General features: G+C 38.8%; 1 pseudogene; it reads left to right on the top strand.

Annotated features, from left to right (window-relative positions):
- The first annotated feature begins 12,579 nt into the window (after nt 1-12,579).
- LOC108527537 (coiled-coil domain-containing protein 58 pseudogene) lies at nt 12,580-13,851 on the top strand (annotated as a pseudogene).
- Nucleotides 13,852-16,331: the final 2,480 nt, after the last annotated feature.

Raw genomic sequence — 16,331 nt, 5'->3', positions numbered from 1 at the left:
AGCATTGAAAAGTAACACCAATTTGACTCCTGGTCAGGGATGCCTGTTCTGCACTTTCCTGCCATTTTGGCCTTAAGAGAGTATTAACGAACTAACCTGGAGAACTCCAGTCCTTATACTCTGTCTGCCTATTCTGTCTTTGATTTCAAGTTAATTATAAGAGAACAGAGCAACTGAAGAATTAATGAGTCATTTACACTTAACTTTGATATGAAAATTATCATTCAATGACTAGATGTTGGCATTTAGTATTTTCTCGGACTCCATTCAGGAAAATGGAAGAATGTTATCAAGTGTAGCATAAACCTGTTTCACATTTCCTTAAGGTATCCTTTAAAGATTCTTTTTAAGGCTGAGTGAGGTGGCTCACGGCTGTAATCCCAGTACTTGGGGAGGCCAAGGTGGGTGTATCACCTGAGGTCAGGAGTTCAAGACCAGCTTGACCAACATGGTGAAACACAGTCTCTACTAAAAAGTGCAAAAAATTACTGGAAATGGTGGTGGATGCCTGTAATTCCAGCTTACTCGGGAGGCTGAGGCAGGAGAATCGCTTGAACCCAGGAGGCAGAGGTTGCAGTGAGCCGAGATCATGCCATTGCACTCCAGCCTGGGCGACAGAGCAAGACTCCATCTCAAAAAAATAAACAAACAAGTAAAAAATAAAATAAAAGATTCTTTTAAAACAGGATTTCCAGTTCTATTCTTTTCTTACCATGTGACTAAAGCAGAGGGTAGAGGTGATATATATACATATATACACATATATATCATATATATCATATGTGTATATGTATGTGTGTATATATGTGTATATATATACACACACACACAATATGTGGAATTTAACATCCTTCCTTCAAATAAGCCCTTCTACTTTTAACCAAAATGAATAATAAATGGCATCCATAAAGATGTGATAATGTAATCATTGAAGGAATAAAGAGTAGCTAGCCAAATATTTAGTGTTTGGGTAATGTAGCTGCAGATTTAATGACATAGCTTAATGAGTGGTGCTTGAAAAGTTTGATTGTTTCTTAGTGAGCTGAGTTACATGACTTCCCTGAAAACTAGAGTTTCTATTGGATTTATAGTCAGTTCCAGTTAAAGCAAAATATAGAACCAATAATAGATATGTCCATAATGGGAAATATATGTTAGTGAGTTCTTAGTTTTATAGCTATATGTGACCTGACTTTTAAAATAAATTAAAATAATCTCTCATACTCAACTATTATGAATAATATTATAATATAAATATAGCATCCATATACTCTTTGAACACTCTGGAAGGCACCATGTTAAGTTCCTCATATATATTAAATTAGTATATCCTTAAAGTTCCTCGAATGTTATTCCCTCAGCTATGGTGACATTGGGGACATCCACAATTTCTCTAAGTCTGAATCTCCTCATGTGTAAAATGGGAATAACAGTAGTACCTTTATCATTTGGATGATTATGAAAGTTAAATATTTTTGGTAGTAGCGATAAGGTTAAGAGCAATGGTTTAGTATAGTATTTAATTGAAATAATAATATTAAGTGTCTTCATGTAATTTCTAAGTATAATTACTATAATACAATAGCCTTTTCTGTAAAATTATGTGAATATAAGCATATTGTTTCATTACCACACATTATTATTTTGAAAGAGTGTCCCTGTGGTAGGTTGTTTAGAAAATACTTATAATAATTTCTTTTCTTTCTTTCTTTCTTTTTTTTTTTTTTGAGAAGGAGTTTTGCTCTTGTCACCCAGGTTGGAGTACAGTGGCACCATCTCAGCTCACTGCAACCTCTGCCTCCCAGGTTCAAACAATTCTCCTGCCTCAGCCTTCCAACTAGCTGGAACTACAGGTGCACACTGCCACACCTGACTAATTTTTTGTATTTTAGTAGAGACGGGATTTCACTGTGTTGCCCGTGCTGGTCACAAATTCCTGAGCTCAAGCCATCTGCCCACCTTAGCCTCCCAAAGTGCTGGGATTACAGGTGTGAGCCTCAGTGCCTGGCAATAATTTCTTCTCATATTTATGCCTTTGGGAAATACCCTCTCACACTGACTCTTGGCTTAACCGTGTACCTTGCTTTGGCCAATGAGAAAATAGCAAGTCTGACACAAACTGAGAAAAGAATTTTCCCAAGAGCAGCAAGAGAGGACAAGCCCCAGATGCTCAAGCAAATGCTCTCTTGCTGCTCTTGGGAAAATTCTGACCTCCTCCATGATAATAAGCCCTGTCCAGCCTCTAGATGGTAAGTGGGACATGCTGCAGTTACTTCAATTGTCCCTGCCAACAGGCAGCCAACTATTAGACATGTGAATGAGATCACCAGCCCCTAGTTGACTGCAGGAACCAAGACCCATCACAACAGGACTGAGGCCAAATTGCTGATCCTCAGAATAATAAACAAATAAAATTATTGTTGTTTCTGTCACTCAAATTTGGAGTGGTTTGTTACACAGCAAATGCTAACTGATACTACTCCCATAGACAACATAAATAAAGGTTTTTAAAAAATCATAATTCAGGATGTAGCTAATAGTCTAAATTTACATTTCCAGGCCGGATGCGGTGGCTCAAGCCTGTAATCCCAGCACTTTGGGAGGCCGAGGCGGGCAGATCATGAGGTCAGGAGATTGAGACCAACCTGGCTAACACAGTGAAACCCCGTCTTTACTAAAAATACAAAAAACTAGTTGGGCCAGGTGGTGGGCGCCTGTAGTCCCAGCTACTTGGGAGGCTGAGGCAGGAGAATGGCGGGAACCCGGGAGGCGGAGCTTGCAGTGAGCTGAGATCCGGCCACTGCACTCCAGTCTGGGCGAAAGAGCGAGACTCCATCTCAAAAAAAAAAAAAAAATGTTTAATACATTTCCAAATAAAAATTCTGGCTTACTAATACAATATTGTCAATAACATTATAGGATAATTCAGCCAATAAAATGAAACCAGTTCTATTTGGTTTTATACTCAGTGGTAAACATTGGACAGAGATATGACATAGAAAGGTAGGATCCTCCTCTTCACAGAATAACAATGCTAGCAAAGCTCTATCTTTTGTACTAACTTCAATATAGTAAATGATGGCATTTTTCAGTGCTGTGTTTAGAGATTCTAAGGCCATCTCTGATTTTGATGGGGGTGGGAAGTACATACATGTCATGCATTTCCAAGCCTTCCATAGATTAGATGTACCCCTGGAACTTTTTTGCCCGTAAAAAAGTATTCACTATTTATTTTGCATTGTCCATCTCTCTACAGAGTCCACAGGTAAGACATATTTTTCATTTACTGGCAACTTTTAAACAATTTTAATTCAAGTTGTGAAACCATTATGGAAATACTGCATACTTGTCCTCATTGAAAAAGTAGGCTTTGTTTTTAAGAGTGTAGCCCTATGGCAATCTAATCCCACTAGCACAGCTAGGCAGGCCTTGTTCCCTCACCAAGTAGAAGTGTTATCACCACAAGAATTAACAGCCAGAAAGAAGGCTCATGATGAAGCCTGCTAATGTCTGTTAGTTCACTCAGACCAAATTGCCTGGGGGATGCTTGCACTCTCAACAGGATGGCCAGAGCCAAGGCAAGAAAATAAATGCACCAAAGAGGTGAAGAAGCAAAATGAATCCTGACCTATGTACTTTAAACCACGAGTTTCTTCCCTTTCCCCAGAACTCTTTAATTCCAATGTCTGTTCTAACCAGCCAGTATGTGACTGTTTTCTGTTACTATTATAAGCATCTTAACTAAAGGTACCACATACGAAACTTCTCTTGTGTTCTCTCATAGTTCCAAATAATCCCCTTCAGAATAGCTTTTATGATAACTATTAAGTCTTCATTAGGTACCAAACACTATGGTAGCACTCTACAAAAATTAACATAAAATTAAATATTATAATAATTTCAAGGTAGGTAGAATCCCCTTTTCACAGATTTAGGAACTGAATCTTAAAGAGCTAGAGTCATTTGTCTAATGTTCTACTACAACTAGGTTGTGGAGCCCATTTTGGAGTCCAGATCTTTGTGACTGCAATGGTAATGTGCTTATCCACTGTGCATCACTGCCACCCAGCATTCAAATGCAGTTCCATGTGTGCATGATGTGTTCATTAAACCATGGACTTGGATACAAACTCCTACATTAGCACCTTTAGTATAGTGATCTTAAGGAATTTTCTTAATCTCTGTGGGCCTCAGTTACCTCATTAGCAACATGCTTTCCACACAGAGTCCCAGAGAGATAAGGATGACTTTCTCAAAATAATATAATTAGAGAAGTGTTTATCAAACTGATTATCTACAAAAGTGTGGTGTAAGTGTAAAGGACAGCACTATATGTGGTGAAGGAGCCTGAGCGTGGTAGTATTGGGCTGTTACCACTCCTAGTGTAAAGGGAAAAAGGAGTGAGCATGACAGATCCTGAGACTAAAGCCATCTTGAGAAGACCTGTAACTTTCAGGAGAAGGTCCCAACCTGACCCAGGCAACATCACAATGAAGGGATCAGGAAGTGATCAGCCCCCATTCCTCTCTCATGTCTCCCTCTGATCTCCAATCCGTGCCTCCCAATAGCCAAACCCACACAAACCAGAGGGAAAGAAGCCCCACTGTGGTAGTTCACATGGGCCCACCTCCTGCAACAGAGAGAAGGAGAAGGGTTGAGATCAGAATTACAGGGGCAAATGGAAGGTATTGGGTCACATACTGGAATAATAATACTGCTTTATGGAGTTTTAATGATTAAACAAGCTAATGAATATAAAACACAAGAAATTGTATCTAGTACTCAATAAATATTAGCTATTATTTTAATTAATTTATTCATCTAGTTAATAAAAGTTTATTGAGAACTTACTATGTTCTAGGCACTGTGGACATGAGTTCTGTCCAAAGGAAGCTTATAATGTAGTCAGGTTCATATGAGTTAAGCAAAGAGGAGAGATCTCAGAAGGAGCCTTCATCATCTCCACAGCTGTTTTTAAGGCATGTCTGGAAAGGTCAGGAAAACTAGTGTAATAAAGAGGTTTCTTTAAAAAAAATTTAATCTGTATTTTTTGTAGAGATGGGGTCTCACTTTATTTCCCAGGCTGATCTCAAACTCCTGGTCTCAAGCAATCCTCCCGCCTCAGCCTCCCAAAGTGCTGGGATCACAGGCGTGAGCCCCTGCATCTGGCCAGAGAGGTTTTATTTTTTAAGTAGCCTTTAGAATCTTGTTGGACAATGACACATTCTAATGGGAAAAGTAGCAGGCCCACAAAGGTTTAATCAGTAACAAAACCGCAGCTATCAGAAGAAGGTGTGGTGTGGAGTACAGCATGGTGTTTGCCAGGACAATTTATCTTCTGGCCCAGCCTTCAAGAACTTTGGACTGAGTCCTGCAGTGATGAAGATGGGAAAGTTGTAAGGAAACAAAAGCTAAAGCCTCATAGGTGCTGGAGTCTTAAGAGTAACTGAAAATAGAGACAGACATTCATCTCCATTTTGCAGAGATAACCTACCATGTTTCAGCTGTGGCAAATACGGTGCTGGAAAGTCCACAATAAGAGCGTAGCAGAGGCACAAGTCACAGAGCCTTGTTCCCCCACCAAGTGGAAGGAGCAAAGGATGACAGTGAGGGACTCCATGGTACTCACCAATGTAGAACTAATAAAGAAACAAAGTGCCAAAGCTACTTGGTGACAGACCAGATGTGTTTGTTGGTTCCTACTGATCTTCAGGGGAACTCCCAGAAATACATAGGACATATAGGCTACTACAAGAGTCTGGGGATGGTCTGATGAGCATGCAAGAGAATTATATGGAGAGAGTTTAGAGGAGAGAGTAAACAATCCACTTTGATTGCCAGAGGTCTGAGAAAACCAGCCTTGGGAATGTAGTGTTTATGCCATAAGCAACTGAAAATTTTCAAGGGGGAAATGATGAAGGGGAGCAGTGAGCTTGAAGAATATGCAGTGCCAAAGTGAAGCAAGAAGGAACCAAAGCAAGCGAAATTACTCCGGGTTTACTTTAACAGCTTGCTAATAGAAAATAAATGCACACGATGTCAGTTTTAGGTGTCAAACACTGTCATGAATAACACGGCTATCAGAGCTACCATTTATTTAGCACTAGGCTCAATGAGACATAGGATGAATATATATAGCTTTTTCAGCAGCCCTGTGGAATTGATATTTTTATTTCTGTTTTACACATAAAGACGCTACAAATCAAGAGAGATGTGGCCCAAGCTCCACACATGTGGTTGTTTTGAAGCTAAATCATGCTCTTAATCACTATAGGTCCAAAAATTCTGCTAACAAATAATTAGGGAGAAATAAAAAAAACTTTTAGTGAGGTCATTGCTTCAAAAGAGACCAAGTACTCTGAATAAAAACATTTTTTCAATATGACAATAGTTATAAAATTTGCCCTTATAATCTTCTTCATCACTGGAGGCTGTTAAGAACAACCCAGGAAAGAAAATGAAAACCCAAACACCATTCTCATTAGCATGAGAAAGCAAATACATATATTTGAGAGAGACTGAGTTGAATTATGACCTCAAATTAGTAGGTTTGTGTTGACATGAGTATTGACAGCAGCATGCTGATGTCGCTATGAGTGCTTACGTGTGTTTCTCCTTCCCAGAGGAGAGAGAGTCTTCTCTAGGCCCAGAACACAGTAGGTGTGCAGTCAGTTTTCATAAGGGAATAAGTGAAGACATTAATAAGTGAATGATCTTTCTTCAACTTTAGAAGTAAATCACCAAAAGGAATGCTAGCAGCCTTTTTCCCAGAATAAAAACTCAAAATCCTTATTGATTAGATTTAAATCATAGTGGGTCATCGGAAATAACACTGGGAAACATATTTGTCTGTGATCTTCCTGTGCCCCACACCATCTCCCACCCCTTCCCTGTCCCCCCAGTGCTATCGCACTAACCTCTGGGTCCTTGGATTTTGGGCAGATGGTTTTTCTTAACCACACATTTTTTTCCTCACCTGCTGACAGGCTCACTCAGTGCTAAACAACACAATCAGAACTATTTGATGCTGACTGTGTGCTCAGAAACAGTTCAAATCAAAGCTATTTTATCCACTAGGCACTGTAGTGCCACAGAGGCTATGAATTTTTCAAGAGCTAAATATGCATGAGAAAATGTGTTGGCTTTACCTGTTAAATTAATGTATAAATGTACAAATATAAAATGTAGCATTCTATTAGTTTTACTTCTTATTAAACTTAGTGGTTTTATATTGTTCAACTTATGGGCCTATTTTAGATGTAAAAGAAAAGAGAGAAATAATACCAACTAATAAATATAGAGGGAATGATAACAGAAGATCACCCTTTTGGATTCCCTAATATAATAAACAACTCAGGCAAGGATCATCCATGAATGCTACAATCATCAGATAAAAGATTATTAGGATAACCTCAGTATATTTTTTCATATTTTTTCCAATGTACTGACCCCTGCTATCCACCACTGCCCATTACTTAATGATTGAAAAAGGGAAAAATGTACCTTTATAATGGAGAGAGCTGGGGTTACCATGCTTGGCAAGTAGTCAAGCCATTGGTCTCTGGTACAACCTGCAATGAGCCTTGTCTACTGTGATACAATATGAAATTCACATCACTGTGATGTAGTATTCCAGAAATGTTGAAACTGAACTTAGTCAAGGATCTAGACCTAACTACCAGTTGATAAGATATATAAAGGAGATGGAGGCCATCACCATGAAGAAATAAACGAACCCAGAATGGAAGCATCCTAAAAGACTTGAGCAAGTCAATGTCATGAAGAGAAAAATGGTTTTATATTAAAAGATAAAAATGATCATGCTCAACACAATACTAAAATTTCATTAATCCTGGTTCAAGAAATCAGCTGCAAAAGACATCTGAAAATGGACCGGATATGAGATATATTTAAAGAATTTTCATTAATTTTCTTAAGTGTAATAAAGGGACTATGATTATGTAGGAGATGCCTGCTGATAATTTAGGGATTATACATTATTATACTTGGCAAGTTTCAAATATTTCAGCCCAAAAAGAAAAATATATTCATATTTGTTGGTATAGATAAATGTAAAACAAATATGGAAAAATATAAACAACCGGTAAATCCAGGTGAAGGGCATAAAGGTGTAAATGAAACTACTTTATCAGTATATGTGTTAAAAAATTCGTAATAAAAAGTTGGAGAAAACTTCCTTTGCTTATATGAAGCCTTACCAAAACATTAATATTTATAAAATGTTATTGCCTTAGAAAGAATGTATAAATTTGACTATTACTTCAAACAGATTTCAATGTAAGCGTAGTGATTTCTGAGATACCACAAGCAATGTAAGTTCAATAAGTTATTAATACTAATTTTAAAAGCACAGTCATAAAATCTTTTAATATTTTACAGCATAAAAGGATATTTAATGGAGAACATGTGAGATTGAACCTATAAATTAAAAGGTTCTTTTGTCCTGTGATTTTCTTAAAATGCATCTGGTTCAAATTGGACTTGATCATGCAGCACTACTTCCAACCAATTGAAGCCTGTCACACTCCTGTCCTTTGGATTTCCAAGATATTAATATCACATCTATTACTAGTACTTATAATATCTATATGCTAGGCACTGTGAGAAGTTCTTTACAAGTGTCATCTCACCTAAACCTCATAAAATCTCTGTGAGTTCAGTACAACTGTTGTGCCATTTTACAGGGAAGAAAAACTGTGGCTTCAAGTGTAATCAAGTTGCTCAACATCACACTGATAGTCCATAGTAGAGCTGGAATGAAGGTCTGCATCTACCTGACCCTAAGGCAACTATGCATTGCCACTGGAGGGCAGAGAGAGTCAAAGGCACCTGGTGTGTTCACCAGCATACAGAAACTACTGATAGTTGGAATTTTCAGGTAAGAAGGAGAGTCTGTGGTCAGTGAGAAAGATGGACATTTTGGAGCTGGTATCTTTTCATCATGCCACTTGATTCATACCTTGGGACACACTGACACTTCACAACAGAGAGCTGGCCCAGATCAAAAATAACACAGAGGAAAATGCAATCTAAATTTAGAGCTCTTCAAAAGCATCCCATTTTGTAAGTGTTGAAGGAGGAGTTGTTCCCAAAAGAAATGACCAACATTCTACAAACATAGATGCATGGCACTAATCTTGTCATTTCCCTGTTCATGTTACTTAGTGAATTATTATAGACTGTAGAAAAACAAAAATTTAAGTAGAATTGCCAGAAAGTTTGGAATCAATGGAGACAAGCTGTGGCCAAGAGCCTGCCAGAGTTTGTTTCTGATGCCATCGCTATTGGCACTGGGATTGGCATCCCCTGGACCCTGGATGCTTGACTGCTGGGTTCCTCTGTAGCGGGTCACTCAGCCATATGCCACTGGACTCTCAATTCTGCTGCAATCACTGCAAGATCATCACTGTCTCTTGGGTCTTTGCCTTGATTAGTCAAGAATCCCAGGTCTCAGTGGGAACATTAAATCATGATACCAATTTCTATCTGCTAGGGAACAGGGAGAAGGTTCATCTGTTTAAATGTGGTATGTGAGTGTATTAGTCCGGGTTCTTTAAAGAAATAGAACCAATAGGAGATGCGTGTGTGTGTATGTGTGTGTGTGTGTGTGTGTCTGTGTGTAGAGATTTATTACAAGGAATTGGCTCATGCCTTTCCTTGTAATATTTCACCTTTCAATATTATGAAAGGTGAGAAGTCCCAAGCTTGGCAGTCCCCAAGCTAGGGATCCAGGAGAGTCGGTGGTACAGTTGTGTCTGAGTCTGAAGGCCTGGGAACCAGGAGAGCTAATAGTGTAAGTTCCAGCCAGGGAAGAAGACTAATCTCTCAACTCAAGCAGTCAGTCAGGAGGCTTTCCCTCTTACTCAGCCCTTTTTGTTCTATTCAGGTCTACACTTGATTAGATCAAGTCCACCCACATTAGGGAGGGCAAATTGCTTCATTCATTCTACTAATTCAAATGCTATTCTCAGCTAAAAACATCCTCACAGACACACCAAGAATAATGTTTGACCAAATGTCTGGGCACTCCATGGCACAATCAAGTTGACATAACCCTCATAATAGGCCTAGGGTTATTTATTTTTGATTACTTGTCAAAATTTTCTGTTCATCCACATAGACTTTATGCATCCTTGCTTTTTTTTTATTATTTTGCCAGAAAAGTTCTTTAATTGTGCACACCCAGGAGTGTATGCGTGATTCTTTTGTTTGCTGGGGGGGTAAGGGGTGGAGGTGTCAGTTCCAACTTCTCCACCCATCAAGTGTCCCAATCTGGCTACTATATCTCCAACCTTTACGGCTATAACTGGGACAAGCATCTGAGTGGAACTCCAGGACTTCCCACCTGCTCACCACTCTGCCTTTGATTTCTCTGTTTTTACTGTGATCTAAAGAGTTCTCTGTATTTTGAGTTCAGAAAGGTATTGTTACAACTTTAGTAACTGTTACCTTTTATCTAGAATATTCTTTGTATTAGAACTTTGGTACCTCATAATTGGATTTTGTTGCTAAAAATCTTCAACTTATATTTTAAAAACTTTTTTATATTTAAGGCAAATATTAGTGATTATTTATATAAAATAACATATTTACTTTTGAAATAAACTTATTTTTAAAAACAGAAACTAATCGTCAAAACAGGTGTTACCTAGACATGACAAATATCAGAAGACTAACAGATAAGGGGGAAATACCTATCTAACACACTGGCTGAAACACAGCAAGCCCACAGTAAGTATCTGATGAATGAGAAAAGAAGAAAAAATACTACTTGCTTATCAAAAGTTTTTCTTTCTTAATCAATTGTATATGCCTTAAGACCAGTGCTATCTAACAGAATAATTTTCTGTAATGTTAGAAAACTTATTCTGTGCTGTCCAAGATGGTAAGTACCAACCCAGCCACATGTGACAGTTGAGCATTGGAAATGTGCCTACCGTTACTAGGCAACTAAATTCTTAATACTATTTAATTAGTTTAAATTTAAATGTATATAGCCACATGTCACTAGTGGCTACCATACTGGACAGTGTAGTTCTAGAAGATCACATTTCCACCTACACATTAAATCACCTAAAGAGTTTCAAAATATGTCAAAGCCCAGATCCCATTCTAGACCTACTAAATCAGGATCTCAAGCTGCTGTAGCCCAGGCATTGGGCTTTTTTGTTGTTGTTGCTTTTGTTTGTTTACCTTTTAATTATGGGAAGTTTACTTTTTCTTTAAGTTGTCTTTTATATTTAAAAAAAATAAACAAATAAGAAAAATATTGTCTACTAGGTGCAGAATCCAGTCTTATCTCCTTGGTAAAATCCATGGAAAATCTGATTTCTTACTCAAGACCTATGCCCTTGTGGTAAATCAATTGACTAGATTAAACATATTTCCAAATGAACTTCTTATGATTTCAGTTTTTTCACTTGATCAATTTGAATACTGATGGTTTTGCTTTTTGTAGGTCATTTAGTTCTCACATATCCTCTGTGAGACAGGCAGAGCAGAACAAAATATCATTCTATGGAGGAAGATTCATGTGGCAGGTGAGGGGCAAAATTGAAAGTCAGGCCTTCTGGTGGCTAGTGCAATGTTATTTTTATTCCACAGTGAGGCACACAGCTATTAGAACAAAATAAATTAATACAGTGTTAAGGCTGGAAGTTCTTTCCTTTCTTCTGTTTACATTTACCATTCTAAATATGGAGACTGGAAAACACATTTCCAAATCTATTTAAGGGTAATGTTTTATAAATAGAACACTGGTGTCTAATGTTATATGTTTAGTTAAACTTGATTTTACTCAGTCAAAAGTAGGAAATCCTGGATCTATCAAAAATAAATAGGCATACATTGAAAATGTATGTCAAAAGCTAAAAACATGGTCATTCCCTTTGACCCAGTAATCCTGGGTCTTGAAATCTGTCATAAGATGCAACTAGAGATCAATTAGTAAAATAGTATATGTAATTAATGATTTCATTACAGAGTTGTCTAAAGTCTTAGAAGCATAGTTATGTTCAACAATAGGGGAAGAATCAAATACACGATAATGTATCCTTACAATGAAATATTATGCTGTAATTCAAAAAATCTCACGTTTTAATACCAACTAATGACACTAGAAATTGTTTGTATTAATGTTAAATGTTAAAAAGATACAAAATTTTATATAGTACAATAACACACATGTGTGTAGAATTTAAAAGGACCAAAAGTAAAGTTTTAGAGCAACAGAATTTCTTCATCCATTCTTAGTAGGTATAAGTTAAAATAACAACTTCAAAATAATTTGGTATTTTGAGAAAAACATGAGCATACTCTTTGATCCAATAATTCCACTACTAGGTATGCCCTGAAGAGTTTTGCTTTTTAAACTGAGTTTTGATGAATGAATAGATTTTGAAAATCAATTTAGTATGTAGCAAGTAGCATTATTTTTTAATAAATCAGTGCGCATAAAAACATACTAAGGGATAATATTTTCTCATGAATTATTTGTTTCAGTTATCCACACACATATGTGTGTTTCAGTGTTGTGACATAAAATGTATTACTTTGGCCATGATTAAGAGAGTTTTTAAGCCTTTGAAACTCTTGTACATATGCCCTAAGAAAGGAGTCTTACCAGCAGACAAGTATGGAATGTTCATAATGACTCAAAACAAACTTCAAATTCCACTAATAGTGGAAGAGTTTATACAATATTTAGTATATTTGTCCCCCAACTCGCTAAACGCCAATAAAGACAGTAATTGTAACAACAACAATGACAAATGTGCCCATACATTTTCAAACACCCCTCTGGGGAAAAGGGGATGTTACCATCCTCTATTGACAATTCCAGACTAATACTTTGTAAGCACTCAACTATTACTTGTTGAATAAATTATTAACTAATACATAGATAAATAAAATAGCTTGTGCCTGTGCTGATAAGAACTACTGGTTTCCAATGATTAACAGGATCGAATTAGGCTAAAGCGTGATTGGACCCTGAGTTTTACGATGAAACTTATGGTATTATTTGTTTAATTTCTGGAAGAGTTCTTATTCAACCACCTTTACAGTTGTTATTCAAAAACTATTTATCTAGCATTCACCATGGATTAGCTCTTCCAAAGGATAGTCAAGGTTCTTGGCCTCAAGAAGTTTACATTCTACAGAAAACCTATTAACTGAGGAGCACATGTATGGTAGGATTTTCCTCTTCTGCATATAGTAAATAGTGCTCTTCACATGCTATTCTATATCCAGTCTCACTTCATCCTTTCCAGTTGCTCATGTAGAAGAAGAAATCAGAGAACCTGTCTTTTCCAAGGTCTACAAGTAGGAAATCAATGCAAGCTAAGCAGTTTAAAGCATCTCATTTTTCTGGTCCAACATTGCAGCACCCAGCGGTGACGTGAATTGTGAGGTGTTTCCTAAGTTCCAGTAATTATTCAAGGTGATGAGGAACATTGATAACAGAACAGTACATGAGTTAAACACTGTGGTTCCCACAGCTTCCTTTGCAGGGAAAAAATTGATGCCAGCCAAACCTATAAACAATTTTATGAGTCTTTGATAGCAGCTCATGCCAGTAGGGAAAGAGCCATAAAACAATTGTATAGTCCAGATCTCAGCAGTAGTAAAAAACTTCCAAGAAGAGAAAGATAAAAATTTGGATGACTTAACATTACTAAAGCAACTTAGAAAAGAGCAGAAAAAGTTGAAATGGATGCAGTGAGAACCGAATGTTGAAGAGTGGTAAATGAAAAGATCTGGAAGGTGTTTAACAAATACTGCCAAATTCACTTCAAGGCTCCAAATGTGTCTGGAATTGGTGGGTTCTAGGTCTCACTGACTTCAAGAATGAAGCTGCGGACCCTTGTGGTGAGTGTTACAGTTCTTAAAGATGGTGTGTCCCGAGTTTGTTCCTTCAGATGTGTCTGGAGCTTCTTCCTTCTGGTGGGTTCATGGTCTCGCTGTCAGGAGTGAAGCTGCAGACCTTCGTGGTGTTGCAGCTCTTAAAGGCAGCGCCTCTGCAATTGTTCCTTCTTCCCAGTGGATTAGTGGTCTGACTGGCTTCAGGAGTGAAGCTGCAGACCTTCCCAGTAAGTGCTACAACTCATAAAGGCAACATGGACCCAAAGAGTGAGCAGCAGCAAGATTTATTGCAAAGAACAAAAGAACAAAGCTTCCACAGTGTGGAAGGGGACCCTAGGGGTTGCTACTGCTGAGTCCCGCAGCCTGTTTTTATTCCCTTATCTGACCCCATCCACATCATGCTGATTGGTCCATTTTACAGAGTGCTGATTGGTCTATTTTACAGAAAGCTGATTGGTCTGTTTTGACAGAGTGCTGATTAGTGCGTTTACAATCCTTGAGCTAGACACAGAGTGCTGCTAGGCAGAAAAGTTCTCCAAGTCCCCACTAGGTTAGCTAGACACAGAGTTAGCTAGATATAGAGTACCAATTGTCATATTTACAAACCCTGAGCTAGACACAGAGTACTGATTGGTGTATTTACAAACCTTGAACTAGACACAGCGTGCTGATTGGTGTATTTACGATTCTCTAGCTAGACATAAAAGTTCTCCAAGTCCCCACCGGATTAGCTAGATACAGAGTGCTGATTGTTGCACATACAATCCTCTGGCTAGATATAAAAGTTTTCCAAGCCCCATCCGGCTCAAGAGCCCAGCTGGCTTCACCTAGTGGATCCTGCACCCTGGGTGCAGGCGGAGCTGCCCTCCAGTCCCGAGTCACGCTTGCACTCCTCAGCCCTTGGGCTGTGATGGGCCAGGGAGCCACGGAGCAGGGGGCAGTGCCCGTCAGGGAGGCTGGGGCCCCCCGGGAGCCCACCGCAGGGCAGGAGCTCAGACATGGCGGGCTGCAGGTCCCAAGCCCCGCCCGGCAGGGAGGCAGCTAAGGCTCAGCAAGAATTGGAGCACAGCGCCAAGCGGGCCGGCACTGCTGGGGGACCCGATGCACCCTCTGCAGCTGCTGGCCCGGGTGCTAAGCCCCTCTCTGCGCTGGGCCCGCAGCGCCAGCTGGCCGCTCCATGTACGGGGCCAGCTGAGCCCGTGCCTGCACCCGCGTCCACCGGAACTCGCACTGGCCCACTAGCGGCACATGCAGCCCCAGTTCCAGCCTGCGCCTCTCCCTCCACACCTCCCCGCAGCAGAGGGAGGCAGCTCCGGCCTCAGCCAGCCCAGAGAGGGGCTCCCATGGTGCCGTGGCGGGGTGAAGGGCTCCTCAAGCGCCGCCAGAGTGGACGCTGAGGCCGAGGAGACGCTGAGAGTGAGGGCTGCTAGCACATTGTCACCTCTCACAAAGAATGAAGAAAGAGATACTTTTTTTTAAAAGGACCGGATCATCTCATAAGAGCTAAGTATGACATATAATCAATAAGACAAGCTTCCTGGAATGATTTCTGAGCCAACAGTGTGAGACCTGTTGTTAATTTCAGCCCCACTTAGTCAAGACCTCAAGTATAAATAATTTTGATAATTATGGAGAAATCAACTGCTAGTTTATACTGATCCTGTTAAAAATTGTTTGAAACTATAAAATAATTTTCTGACTCAGTGTACATTTTTAAAAATCTCATCTTTCTCAAATAATCAGAAAATTGTATTTCCCAAATTCCTTTCATACTCACAAACACTAAAGCAGCACAGATTCATAAATAGCACAACTGTAATTTTGGATGGGCAAATTGCTGTATATGTACTAAAGAAATGAAATAACAAAATCAATGAAGATCATTCATAGCTCTTGACTGTGATGTGGTGATGATCTAAATAGCCTGACTCTAGGTTATAATGAAGGATAAATGTCAATAAGGCAAATACAGCACATGAACTGCATTTTAAAATTCCAGCCCTTGGCAAAGGAATCTCTTCACCCTCCCTCCCATACCCTCTCCCATATATATAAGAATACAGTCACACAATTAAATTTTGGGTGTTATTCTCGATAAAGTGTACTTCAAGTAATTACAAAGTAACAGAAAAAAATAGTTTATCTTACTGAACATTAAGTCACAAGCTGTTGCAGAATTATGAACAATTTATTTCAATAGTAAGGCAAGAATACATATTTGAAACTTCATAGAAGTCCATACTACCCCAGATTCACTCAACATTCAACAAATTTTCTTTTTACTGAGCTTCTCCCTGTTTTGGGCTCCTAACACTCAGACTTCATGAGTAAAGATACAGAATCCTGAGCAGGACATTTTCTTTTTTCTTTTTTTTTTCAGACCAAGTCTCGCTCTGTCGCCAGGCTGGCGTGCAGTAGCACGATCTCAGCTCACTGCCAGCTCTGCC

The sequence above is a fragment of the Rhinopithecus bieti genome, unplaced genomic scaffold (genome assembly GCF_001698545.2).
Source record: "Rhinopithecus bieti isolate Rb0 unplaced genomic scaffold, ASM169854v2 scaffold_4655, whole genome shotgun sequence".
NCBI lineage: Eukaryota > Metazoa > Chordata > Mammalia > Primates > Cercopithecidae > Rhinopithecus > Rhinopithecus bieti.
The sequence above is the reverse complement of the archived record's forward strand: the minus strand, read 5'-3'. Positions and strand labels throughout refer to the sequence as shown.